Source organism: Procambarus clarkii, chromosome 5, assembly GCF_040958095.1.
Source record: "Procambarus clarkii isolate CNS0578487 chromosome 5, FALCON_Pclarkii_2.0, whole genome shotgun sequence".
In the NCBI taxonomy this organism is placed as follows: Eukaryota; Metazoa; Arthropoda; class Malacostraca; order Decapoda; family Cambaridae; genus Procambarus; species Procambarus clarkii.
In genome coordinates this window covers 31,161,305-31,175,392 of record NC_091154.1, presented here as the reverse complement: position 1 = coordinate 31,175,392, position 14,088 = coordinate 31,161,305, and the positions used below count along the sequence as shown (strand labels likewise).

Sequence of the window (14,088 nt, the reverse complement as noted above, 5' to 3'; positions counted from 1 at the left end):
ATGGTCCTAGGAGCTCTATTGCTCTATTCAATGGAGCTATATTCAAAATAAATTGAGATCTTGATTGAGACAATAAATAGAGACAACGAATAAAATGAGACAATTCTGACTGTTCCTTCAATCCGCCGCAAAAAGCTCCCTACAGTGTGTGGCTCAGTTGTTGTGTCTATAATCTTCTGAAACTGAATGTCTCTCTTAACCTTGATAAAACTGTTCACTATATTTCTCATTGGAAAGATGTGCAGATATACATTATACACCCATCAGTGTAAAACAAATTTAGGATTTAGGAGGATTTAGGAGGATTTACTGGGCGCAAATCCTTAACTGTTGCCTCTGTTTAACTCAACAGTAAAATGTGTACTTGGTTGTAACAACGATTCTTCGCGGCGGGGATCGTATTCCAGGGACCTGCCCGAAACGCTACGCGTACTAGTGGCTGTACAAGAATGTAACAACTCTTGTATGTATAATATATATATATATATATATATATATATATATATATATATATATATATATATATATATATATATATATATATATTGTGACGATAATCTCCTTCAAGAGATTGAGCCTGCTCTTCCCTCCAAAAGACGTCGATATAAACATCTATATAAAACAAGTATGGAAGAAAAATCCAACAACGACAACACTAGCAAGGTTTGCCAGAGCGCAAAACGTATGCAGCCAGGAACACCTGCTCCACCTCAAACCGCCAAACTACCTGTCTTGTCGCCGGCTCATCGCTGATTGGCTGCCGGTCTAGCTGCAACTGCACTCTACCCACCATACTACTTGATGTCTGGGGCCGCCACGACCTCAGTCTTCAGAATATCTCGTGCTTTCGACAAGTTAACACGTCTCGTTGGTAGACTAAGCCCCAGGCTTACGTGTGCTAAGAGAAGTGATAGCTTGAAGCCAATATTCCGGCACCTACTTACTTTGTTTGCCATACTCTTGTTATTTGTTCATTTGTCTTAACGTAACTTTTCATTTTGTCATTTGATTATTCTTATTACTTTGATTTTATTATACGAATTTGTATGTCCTTTTTATTCATGTTTTGCTTTCTTTAACGTAATTAAAATTTCATTGTTAAAATTTACTTGTGTTTTGTGTGTCTTCTCCTTACCTTACCACAGACGAAGTTCCAGATTTTCTATTTTTTTTCTATATGTGACTATATGTGTGGTTTTTTTCTATATATATATATATATATATATATATATATATATATATATATATATATATATATATATATATATATATACGTTTCAAGTAACATGGGCTATGGCGAGTCCATTAGTGGACTTACCCGGCACAGGAGCGGGGCTGTGTTATTCTGTGGAATAAGGAAGGACATAATTGAAGTATACGAATGTTTAGTAGGGTGTTGCAGGTAAATATATCATGATATAGAACATGATACAAAGGATGCAAATTTATAAGTTTGCTTGAGAAAAGACCTGGGTAAACGCCAGTTTTGGTATAGGATTGTCGGCCTATGAATACTATGCCAGGTAATGTAACAGACGTGGATGGAGTGTTGGTTTAACCACAGGTTAGACCAATAAGAGTACGTAGGGTTGGGTGTTTATAGGGGGGCTACCTTTGTTCTAATGTTCAAAAAATGTTGTATATAAGTATATTAGAAGCCTAAGAAACGCTATAAATGTGCCCCGCGTATTGAAACTTGCAGACATGCGCTCTGTAGCATAATTGAGTTGAATCCTCCCCCCCCCCCCCCTTCCACCGTAAGGTATTCCCAGGGTATTGAAACTGCAACAGCAGGGTAAATCTCAAACATTACAATGTGTGTTAAACTAAGCGTGAGAGACCCTGCAATCATTCCTCTCGCTGAGAATTGCTGATGCAGATCGTATTCGAATTAACTGGCTTTGTTGTTCACTATAAATTTTGTTGATATCAAGATCAAATCGGTAATCTTTAATGATTTGACTATATGATTTGTTAGGTTGCAAATTTTAAAACATCTTCCTATTTCTCTTAATATTTTCCAAGTTAGCAAGTGGCTATTGTCTTTTGTCTCCCGAAGTGGGCATTTTCAGTGACCTCAGTTATCATAGTTCATATTAATAAGCTCCGAGTACCAATTTGCAGTTAGTATACACAGGTGTACCCCGTGTCTCGGTATACATACACTGAGAATTTACTAGAGTATTTTTACTGGTTATTCAGTAAGCACTTGTAGAGGTCATTGTAACCCTCCAGAAGTTGATAGGCTTTAACCCAACACCAAACCAATCATTTTGCTTCATGTCATTTGACTTTTCCAAATTTATGAATGTGTCGTCCAGACACTATATACTTTATTGCATACGTTATTACAGTATACATTGTAAGAAATTTATTCAGCATTCCTCCATTCACATATTCATTAACCGCGGTATTTAAAACCAGTGTGCGAAGGTGGGAGGTTGAGTGAGGGTTTGTGCTGTGTGGGGGAACCAGCAGGTGGGTGAATTGGCCTCTGAATGTTAGTGTGGGTGTATGTACAGGTGACTAGCTGGGGGACAAGCATGTGGAGTCTCTTAATGCATTACAATAATGTAATACGGTAGCGCCTCCAAAATGTGGATCATAGCGTTCCAAACCCAACACGCATTTCCAGAAATTTATTCTTTTTTTCCCATTTATCATTTGTATTTCTTATAGACGGTGATACAATATATTTATACAGTATATTGTCTAAATATGCATAATTCATGGTAATTTGAATGTCAAATGCTGACTTGTATATTGATTGATTTTTTTTATTCTTGACGACGGCTGTCAAGCTGAACATCGAACGACTAGTCGCCGCTGCTTCCTTGTTTTGAGTGACTCCATGGTCGAGGCGGTGGAGGGTTGGGTCAGTGTAGCTCTGGCTTAGGACCAGTGACGATGTGAGCAGCTGGTGATCGCGTCGATACTTCTCGACGATTGAAGGTAATATCGGTATGCCTTGGGTGAGGCCATGAGGGCCGTGCGAGTAATGTAAGGCAAAATCTAATGGTGGCAATTTGTCTTGTGGTTGAGGTCCAATGTGCGTGGAGCCGGCCCGGTGTAATTATATTTAAAGTTTTTAGTGCGAAAAAGGTCTCGAGGAGGGGGTTGACAGTGTATTTAAGGTTTATATATTTAAGGAAATCAGGAACGTACAAATAGTTTAGTGATAAGGGAATTTATATAAAGATATAATGACTGAGTTGTGGAATATTACCATGGTGGTTCGGTAACAATCCACTTGTATTGTAGTGCGCCGTGTACAGTAATAGCATGCATACGAGCGTATCCCATACTATTAACAACTGAGACAAGGAAAGAACATAGAGCTAGTCGCTGGCCTTGCCTGACTGTCACCCACACGTCCATCTTTAAGAATATTGGGGCCAATGCACGATTATTCCTGCATTGAACTACTCTCATTGCCATAAATGCGTATTTCACTTTAAATTTATATTTTGAGCTTTGAAAATATAATTACATAAGTATTACGGAGTGTAAATACTATTTTTTTCCCCCAGAAGTAAAATTGTGAACTGAACAGCCTGGTGCTCTTACTGTAGACGTTCTGGGAACTGAACAGCCTGGTGCTCTTGATGCAAATAGTTGTGGGAAAGATTTATAAGGTAGACAAAGTATTCGTAATTTTTCATTTGAGGACGTAAGGTAATTTAATCCCGGTTAAATGGGCGTCTGTCACTCCCCCCACCCCCTCTGATTTGTACGCTCTCCTCCCTCCTCCCACCCATCTATTGGTTTTTGTCTGCCCCTTTAGTGGCTTCCATTTACCGCAATATCTTCAAGGCCGTGCAAAGATGGTAATAAGGCCAGATGAGAATTGTGGGCCACCATTTCAAACTGCTTAAGTAACTTTTGTAACGTGATAAATATGAATGGGTTATACATGGGTGTATTCATGTACGTGTAATGTATATCATCTACTTGCACGCAGTAGAATAGAATTACAATACTATAAAGATTTATAAAAACAATTTTATAAAAATGGCCTCCCCACCCAATAATCGTAACTCCAAGCCTACTAGCTTGCCTTCTGTCCAAGCCTGCGTGTCCCTTCATATCACCCTGGGTTATTTGGCGAGTTTTGTGCTCGTATTCTTAATGCAAAAGTTCCTAAGCTTTATCTACCCCCCACCCTCTACCCTACCCTCTACCCCACCCTCTACCCCTTTCCTAGATAGGAAGAAGACAGCGGGCATTGTACACATTTTCACAGCAAATAGTACCTTGTGTAAATGATAAAACTGCATTTCTATTTTTCAGGTTGTGGGGGTAAAGACAATTTAAACAGGAACCACACTTGGGAGGAAGTGGGATTCTAAAAAGGAAGATTAGATCTTTTTCTTCTTGATAGTAGGTGCAGTTTGCGGAAGACTACATCAGTTACTATTTATCTGTACTAATAGTAAGTTGAACTAAATTGCTAAAGTTTAATGTTATTTTCATTGCGTTGAACCAGTGTTATAAAATTGGATATGCTATATTGTGTAAGCAGACCTGTGGGGCTGCTGTACCTTTATCATACACGGGCTCTTGGGGCGATGACAGTTGGAGAGAGTATTCGTGACAGGATGGAAATAGAGGCGGAGGAGAAATAGTGGAAGTAATTCATTGAATGTTTGCCTGGAACCTATCCATCCGATTATTAAAGTGAAAGAATTATATGTGCGTTAACTAGTTAACTTTGGGAGGTAACTGCTTTCAGTAAGTGTTGATCCTAGGATTGTTTGGGGGGAGGGGGAGGTGGCGAAAGTTAGAATTGGTGCATGAAATTGAAATATGTTTGAGGTGAAATACACACAAAGGAATGAGGTAGCTCAAGCTATTCTCATCCCGATCAGTACAACGTATTCTTACATAAATACACACATCACAAACAATAAACATATTACCGGAACATTCTGAGATAACCATACATTTCTTCCTTTACACATGTATGTTACCAGACGTATACACATACTTTTATGACTAGGGTACATGAAAGGTAGACAGGTTTTTAGATCGTTGCTTATTCTTCCAATTTGGTTTTCGTAAATGTTGCAGTATTCTGATGTTCTGGTGGATTTTGATATTTACATTCGTACTGCTTTTACTATCGGTCTCAGTAGCAGTTAATTTTGACCTGGGAAAAACTTCACATACGACCTGAAGGTACAGTGGTGGTGTGTAAACCCAACTACATTCATTTGACTTTTCAAATAAATTTTTCTTTTATGCTTTTGAGGCAATTTTCCCATTTTCCTTCAGCTTCCTCTCTAGTTTCAAGGTCCAGCTTGGTGCTGCGTTCTGCCATTTTTCGACAGTAAGATTCTCGTTTTAACCAAATAGTCATTTTGCTGGATACCCAGCCATTATGGTGTAACCTTTAATAAACTTGCAGATACTGCTGCGAAGGTCATTCGTATTTGTTCCACCACCCATAAAGGAATTCTTTGTTCAGATTTCTTTCATACCTCAATGACGTAAAGCTCTAGCTAGACTGTGTATCATGGTAACCCCCCCCCCTGCGCACACACTTGACTCTTAGAGACTTAATGGAACGACGACTTGTTCCTTATTGTCCCAATTATTCTACGAGGTTGTGTACGACTTTTGATTTTTTAGGATCTTTCTTTCCCCACTGTCTCTTAGTCACTCTTCTTCGACAGAAGCCTTAGCGAGTTTGATGCCTTTTACATCACCAGTTTTTTCACTCATTTTTCTCTCGTATTGGCATCCTGACTGACATTAGAACCCTTCGAATATTGTCGAAATACGGTCTCAAACCATCTTGAGTATGGTTTTAACAATTGACCACTTTGTTAAAAATGCAACTTGGTAGACAAAGTAGTGCCCATATGCTTTGCTTTGAGCATTGGCCATGATATTGTTGGATGGGTTCAGTGTATGACCCTTCAATCTTTATATACATTGTTCAATGCATGAACAGTGGCATGGATGTTCATACATGTCTGGTTTGGCAATTTTTGCATTAATCTAAGAACGAGTTAATTGTTCATATTTACTGATTTCCCTCCCACTGTTTATATTTGTAATATAATTTTCCTTTTTATTTTTTTTCCTTTCCAGGTGGTGTAGCAACTAGGATATATGTGAAGTTTTTGGTTTAGTACAGTAGAGCACTAATAAAACATTTCAACAATTCTGCATTTTATTTAATAATTACATTCTCTGTTCAATTTAACATTTTCAAAGTGTTCAATCAAGCTTTAACTGAACATTTCCCAAAGGTTGATTGAACAAATTGAGAATGTTCAATTGAACAGTGTGTAAACTGGTAAACACATTGAGAAAATGTTCAATTGAACAAGTTGAGAAAATGTTCAATTGAACAAGTTGAGAAAATGTTCAATTGAACAAGTTGAGAAAATGTTCAATTGAACAAGTTGAGAAAATGTTCAATTGAACAAGTTGAGAAAATGTTCAATTGAACAAGTTGAGAAAATGTTCAATTGAACAAGTTGAGAAAATGTTCAATTGAACAAGTTGAGAAAATGTTCAATTGAACAAGTTGAGAAAATGTTCAATTGAACAAGTTGAGAAAATGTTCAATTGAACAAGTTGAGAAAATGTTCAATTGAACAAGTTGAGAAAATGTTCAATTGAACAAGTTGAGAAAATGTTCAATTGAACAAGTTGAGAAAATGTTCAATTGAACAAGTTGAGAAAATGTTCAATTGAAAATTTTGTTTGTTCAATCAACCTTTGTAGTTGAACATTTCCCCAATGTGTTCAACTGAACATTTTGTAATTGAACCATTAATAATTTAATTATTAATTAAGCAATTGAATCCCAATGTGTTCAGACAAGCTTTGAAAATTTCAATTGAACATTTCCTTAATTTTTGTTCAGTTGAACTAATTTTTAATGTACAAAATTTTTCAATGACATTGTTTAATTTTATAACTTATATCCACAGATTGGGTCACATGTCTAAGGTCAGAATAATGAATACATCCGTGGTTGTATTTTCCTAGTAAAAGCTCAACTTAGCAGTTCCTACTCTCCTAGTTGCGCTTGCGGAGGTCGAGCTTTGGCTCCGCCTCACAATTGTCAATTAACCAGTGTAGATTTTCCCAAGCCATATCTATATTTGCAAACTTGCCTAGTCTTCTTCAAAACTATCACTTCCTGGAGCAATTTTCACAGCTTAAGTAAATTTAAAAGTTTGTTTGAACATTGTGCCTCAGCGGGAGATGTGGAAAAGGGGAGGAGTATGATGGGAGAGAAGATTGGTCAATAATAGTGAATGTGGTGGGATTTAGGGGAGTGGGAAGACGCCCAGGAAATCCTTGCAATTAGCATACAAGAGCCAAATCTAGTTGGACGAAATAGGGTGATATTGTAGATTAGACTGCATAGGTGGTCTTATAATTCAAGTTAACTCGATAGGACAACAAACAATAGCATTCAATATTTTATATAGGTTACAGTTTGTAGCATGGCAAGATAACATTAGATCACTGGAGGCAGAGTCCCAACATAGTGGCGAGACCGTTATTTCGAGGCTTTAATTGGAGAAAAAAAATAGGCGAAAGTAAAGTTCGTAAAATGGAAAGGGCAGTTTTAACCCAGCAAGCCAGACATGCTATGCAGTTCAGTCAGGTAAAGCATAAGTAATTATCAATAGAAGGCACCAAACCGGGAAGGCTATGTAGCACCATCAAATGTGCGGGATAATCAGAGGGCGCTAAATATCACCAAGGATGCCAATACGAGAACAAAAAACGCATAAGGCGAACGATATCAAAAGTATCCGAGTCGCCAAGAACTCTATCGAGGGACAAGCAACCGCGGGGGACAGTCGGAAAACAAGACACGCTCGTCCTGGAAGTCAGGACATTCAACAAGGATATGTACGACCGTAAGAGGGACAATGCAATTCGGACAATAAGGAGCAGGGCAGCGCTCCATTAAGTGACCGTGAGTTAAACGGGTATGGCCAATACGTAACCTAGTCAGAGCCGTTTCCTACCGCCGGTTACGGTGGGATATAAAAGATATAACAACAATATAGTTGTTATAAATGGTCACTGCCTGTGGACAAAAACATACTACTGCAATATCTTTTGGGGGTTCATACACATTAAGAGGAAGCTGGATGAAAAGATCAGTGTGTTTGGACTGGAGTGGTCGAATTTTGTAGATTCACCTTGTAGGAGAATATGTTAAGTTAGATGGTTTGTGTTCACTGTTTAGCTTTACACAATGAATGGAACAATATTTACAAATTCAGTAATACACAACCAGTGACGGCTTGCTGAATACAGTAGAGGTGTACAATGGCTGTAAATCTTTTCTTGGTGCAGCTCAAGAGAAAGTCTTATACCCCACTCACTGCTATTCTGTCGGGTAATGTCCAGAACCAAGTTCAGATACCGGCAGGAAAACTCCAATTTGTGATTTGAAGATAACCAAAAAGTTTAAATGGTTTATTATAGTAGAGTAAATACTAATTAATCTGCTGTGACTTGGGCAAGAGATATGGTTCACGTAAGTACACATGTGAGGTTATCAGAAGCAATCACTTGGCATAACTGTGCAGCAAGTTGTCTGAACCCTGGTATAGTGATTTGCTTATAAGATGTGCTGGGGGGGGGGGGGGTAATATTACATAATGATTGGAATTTTAGGTAAAATTATAAAAATTTGGTTGTGTATGAACACCAATGTTCATTGTTCAATGAACAATTGTTCAATCAATTGAATCTTTATACACATTGTTAGTATATACTAACCTTTGAGCTGTCCCAGGAACAGATTTATTTGTATTGTAGACTTCATACAGTGCATTTATCACTGACGATTGTGTAAAATATTGTTCCACAGTAACCATGCAAACCATCTTGAGTATGGTTTTAACAATTGACCACTTTGTTAAAAATGCAACTTGGTAGACAAAGTAGTGCCCATATGCTTTGCTTTGAGCATTGGCCATGATATTGTTGGATGGGTTCAGTGTATGACCCTTCAATCTTTATATACATTGTTCAATGCATGAACAGTGGCATGGATGTTCATGGATGTCCCAACGCAGCTGGGATATAAAAGGGTTAAGACCAACTCTCTCTTCTCTGGCTCCTTGCAGCCTCTTCCAGCTCGATGAAAGGATCCTTTGACTTGTTCCCATTTTATTGTCATCGGATCTTCAGACACCATTATTTCAAGTTCTCTTCAGTTACAGCATCTATAAACAGATAAAGTGTGATAAGTAAACAGTACATTATAACAATGGGATATAAAGCAAGCACACATGACTTGGAAACAACTTTGACAAATATTCCTTCTAGCACTGCTAATAAACTAGTCTACGAGAAGTCAGTCGAGAGAGACTGCAATTAATTCTTTTATTATTGAACGTTAAAAATACATTTAGTGCACAAGTTTTACAGATGGTAAAACTACACACAAACTAGGCATTTCATTCTAGCGCAGGCAATCTAATGTGAAATGTATTCCATAGGCCAACATTTCACAATACAAGATGCAACTAGCACAAGGATGTACAACCAAAATATGTGCAACCAGTATAAAATGTGTAATGGGTATAAGTGTGTGCAGTCCATACAAGGAATGCAATGAGCACAAGGGTGGTGAGACGAAGAACATGGGAATAGGTCACATCATAGGGTTTCACACACTGGAGCACTCTTGGGATTCTAACCAGCATTCTGAGTCTCCCCAGCTGCTTGTTTTGACCCATGTGGCATACATAGGTTGGATCAAGAAAAATAATGTAGCAGCAAAAACTCAGCAGACTTTGACCCACCTGTGTAAAGCAAGAATGTGAATAACAAGAAAACTTTTAAAAGAAATGGCATTTCATAACAGTAGTAAGGGTATAAGCTTTTACCAATGCATGTCAGAGCCTTGCAACATTTCACACGCAAGACTATGGGGATAAAGTAGAAACAACAAGAGGGAAGGCAAGGAAATCAGCAGGAGCCATAAGGAGTATCCAAATCCCCACATTTGATACATATTTACTTATCCCTTCACTTATCCCAAGCCCACTTGGGGTACAAAGTGTGCAAGTTTGAATCTTCCTTGTGGCTCCTGCCGATTTTCTCATTGATACATCACGTTAACATGACATTGTGCAAAAGGGAATGTGTTGAACAGGTGAACCGAATCTTCCAAACAAACCATCCTTGTGGCAAAAATTAAATGCAGAGATGACTGGTCCCTCCAGATGGAAAGTAGTCAGAGCATGGCACAAATGAGAAGAGGGTGTTGTCGAGACGATGCAAAATACTGAAGGAAGTAAGGATTGCCATGACCCTGTAGGGATGGAATGCCAATTTCAAAATATAAGCTGTAAATGGGGATGAAAGAAAGGCAAGGTGTAACCCTGTACGATTCAAAGAATCTAGGTGAAGAATGGTCAATGGAGAAGCAAAGGAATAAACGGGTAAACATAGGATAGTTTAGACAGCTTTAGAGAAAACAAATGGAGAAGTGTGCATCTACATCCATCAGGAAATATGGCACAAGACTAAATATAGTAGGAGCCTTTGATAATTCAGTTCAGAGGTGAAACATGATGACCTGCCCAAAATGCTAGGCATGTTAGTGGCTTTGCAAGAATGCAAAATGCTCATCTTATGAGATCTCTTAAACCCATTTGTACCTAGTAAATAAAAATTTATTATTATTAGAACAAGACAAATGGATTAAAAATAAATCATCATTTATATAGAAGAGGATTTCCATAGAGTAACAAACACGTGGGCCGTGGAATAACATACTTCTGAGTAAAATGTCTAAGTTAAGACAACTTAAAGCCATGTCTGGTAGTACAGGATGACATAGTACTGACTGCAAGTTAGAGTCGGCATTGAATGGAGAAATAGTCTACAAGAGCAGCAAATGAGATCATCTACTTTATGAGCGAAGAATACTCCAGTGGGTGGGAAAGAAAATCAATAATGGCAACCAGGAAAAACAGTTCCTGTAGTGCTTAAAACCATTCTAGGGAACACCTTCACATTGTTGAAAAATGTAAACAAGCAGCACTAAATATACGAGATGAGCTTTGAAGTGGGCAGCTATGCTGGGACACTTGCAAAAGCCAAACAGAGGGGAAGAGGTATCAATATTACAATCTTTGGCACTTGTTCTCCTGCACCACATTGCAACAAAAACATGGACCTTTCTGATTGCCACAGTGACCAAGGCCATTCTAGAAATCCAGGAACATCACTTTCAATATTCGTGCTCTCCCTGTAATTCGTGATTTCTTGGTGTCAAGTGTGCTATGCGGCATCACATTCCCTCTCAGCAATGCAGCTCTATACCAAGTGCTATAAACACTCCTGATTCCCTCCTTACTGGCTTCAAAAAATTCAAATTCAAAGGTTTCTTACCTTCTATTGCTTAGGTATTTCCTTATTCATTGCAGCACTTTCCTTCACATTCCAACTTATGTAATGTCTCGCATGGGACTGCATCGCAAACTTGTTGGACCTTAATTGAAATACAGCAAGAAAATTAAAAGTCGTTCATTATGCTGAACAATTTATTACATGATCCGCTGATCAGCAAAGTTCTGGCAGCCAATGGAACAGAAGATGGCATGATTCTACATCAGTCTGCAGCTTCTTAATATTCAAACTTCAATTTTGTGTCATGTTCTTAGCCCAAGATCTTTCACATCCTGAAGCATAAGAGTACAAATTTATTATTACAGTAATTCACCAGTATAAAATTCTTTCAAAATACTGAATGCGAATTTTGAAATAACTATCTCCAACATTCTCCCATTGCTCAATGTGATTATCACACAAAAGCCATTTGACTACAATATAATCTACAATTACCGTGTACCTAAATTCCATACACCACTTTATCTTTGGTAGAGAGGACTATCTACAGCATTTAGCACAGCTGCTAAGTTAAAAGGATATTATATAAAAAGAAAAACCATGAAAACTTCACTGACTGCATTCTTTAGTATGAAAGCCCTAACCTTTTTCCCAATGCTTTGACAGGCAAGACGTTTAATTTCACAACCAAAACAATTTGCCTTTACAGAGATAAGCAAAGCAGTTAAAAACATCATGACCTAGTTCATTATTTATAAACTTTTTAACATTGTATTCCTTAAAAGCTTTGAATTTAAAAGCCGATTAAAAAAAAATCCAGTAACCTCAAGAAAAATACAGGGTACTACCTAATTTCTTACATGAGATTTGAAATTAACATGGAATGTAGACATACAAATGAAGTGTGACCTCATGATGTGAATATATATACAATATGCTAGAACTGAAGTACAAAATGATGGCATTGCTACAACACAACCAGTCAACATGACATAAGTATGCATTTGTATGGTAAATGCTATGGTAAATGCACCATTTATCCCAAAGGATATTAAAAAGATAAAGCACAGCTCAGTAACGTTCAACAAGATCAAGGTTCCGTCTCTGTATCACTTCCAATGGAATGTGGGGGAAGGTACGTACTAAAATTCTTTCCAAGATTTCTAAGGAGCTCAACACTTTTCAAGGGCTCATATTCCTTATTAAATTCCTTATATCTCCATGGACCACTGGTTGCATCATCATTGTCACTGCTTTGTTCATTTTCACTGACTGCTGGCATCTTGGCATCATCCACAAAAGCAAAATCTTTCAAGCTATCAATGACAACTTGTGTCTTTCCCTCATCGTTGTCATCCTCAGAGTTCCCATTTTCTTCCACAGCCCTTAGTCTCCCACACGGTCTGCCAGCTACTCTTGACGCTCCCCCTTCCGGCTCCGCCTCATCTACCTCGTCTTCGCTACTTGTAAGGCTTGGAGAGAAGCTATTTAAACCGAAGCTTACTGGTGATACTGGAAGGGGAAGAAAGGTATGCACGATTAGAAATAATTATATGGGTGGTCCATTAATGAACAAGCTAATATTAAGATTGATTTTATTATAGTACAAAAAATTCTTCATCAAATTTGTAAATAAAAATCTTATGCTGAAGCAGTGTGTATGAATACACTATTATGCTAATAACTTTCAATTACAACTATTTAATAAGCTGAACATTACTTATAAAAACAAACAAACAAACAGACAAACAAACAGACAAACAAACAAACAGACAAACAGACAAACAGACAAACAGAAACAGACAAACAGAAACAGACAAACAGACAAACAGACAAACAGAAACAGACAAACAGACAAACAGAAACAGACAAACAGACAAACAAACAAACAGACAAACAAACAAACAAACAGACAAACAAACAAACAGACAAACAAACAGACAAACAAACAGACAGACAAACAAACAGACAAACAGACAAACAGACAAACAAACAGACAAACAGACAAACAAACAAACAAACAGACAAACAAACAAACAGACAAACAGACAAACAAACAGACAGACAAACAGACAGACAAACAAACAGACAAACAAACAAAAAGACACAAACAAAAAGACACAAAGACAAAGACACAAAGACAAAGACACAAAGACAAAGACACAGACACAGACACAGACACAGACACAGACACAGACACAGACACAGACACAGACACAGACACAGACACAGACACACACACACAGACACACACAGACACACACAGACACACACAGACACACACAGACACACAGACACACAGACACACAGACACACAGACACACAGACACACAGACACACAGACACACAGACACTCACACACACACACACACACACACACACACACACACAAAATGGAATCAGTATAGGAAGAGGCCAAACCCCCAAACATACCAGCGATACAAAGATGCGAGAAACAATTATACAGCAGTAAGGAGAGAGGCAGAAAGAAATTTTGAAAAAGGGATAGCAGATAAATGTAAAACAGAACCGGGCCTATTCTACAAATTCATAAACAACAAATTGCAGGTAAAGGATAATATCCAGAGGTTGGAAATGGGAAACAGATTCACGGAAAATGAAAAGGAAATGTGTGAAACATTAAATGAAAAGTTCCAAAGTGTGTTTGTACAAAATGAAATCTTCAGAGAACCAGACACAATAAGAATTCCTGAGAACAACATAGAGCGGATAGAG

General features: G+C 37.9%; 2 long non-coding RNA genes across 3 annotated transcripts in view; one reads left to right on the top strand and one right to left on the bottom strand.

Annotated features, from left to right (window-relative positions):
- The first annotated feature begins 1,930 nt into the window (after nt 1-1,930).
- On the top strand, nt 1,931-6,169 carry LOC123747857 (uncharacterized). Its single transcript, XR_006771725.2, has 3 exons — nt 1,931-2,952; nt 4,291-4,432; nt 6,097-6,169. It is a non-coding gene; the product is annotated as an uncharacterized lncRNA (long non-coding RNA).
- Nucleotides 6,170-8,644: 2,475 nt separating this feature from the next.
- LOC138350201 (uncharacterized) overlaps nt 8,645-14,088 on the bottom strand; it is a 76,310-nt gene continuing 70,866 nt past the window's right edge. The window contains exons 5-6 of one of the 2 annotated variants that reach the window (XR_011222011.1): nt 11,395-12,864; nt 8,645-9,215 (exon numbers count right to left, since the gene is read on the bottom strand). This is a non-coding gene — a long non-coding RNA (uncharacterized lncRNA). The remainder of the gene's footprint in view (nt 9,216-11,394; nt 12,865-14,088) is intronic. The other variant, XR_011222012.1, reaches the window with a different exon arrangement.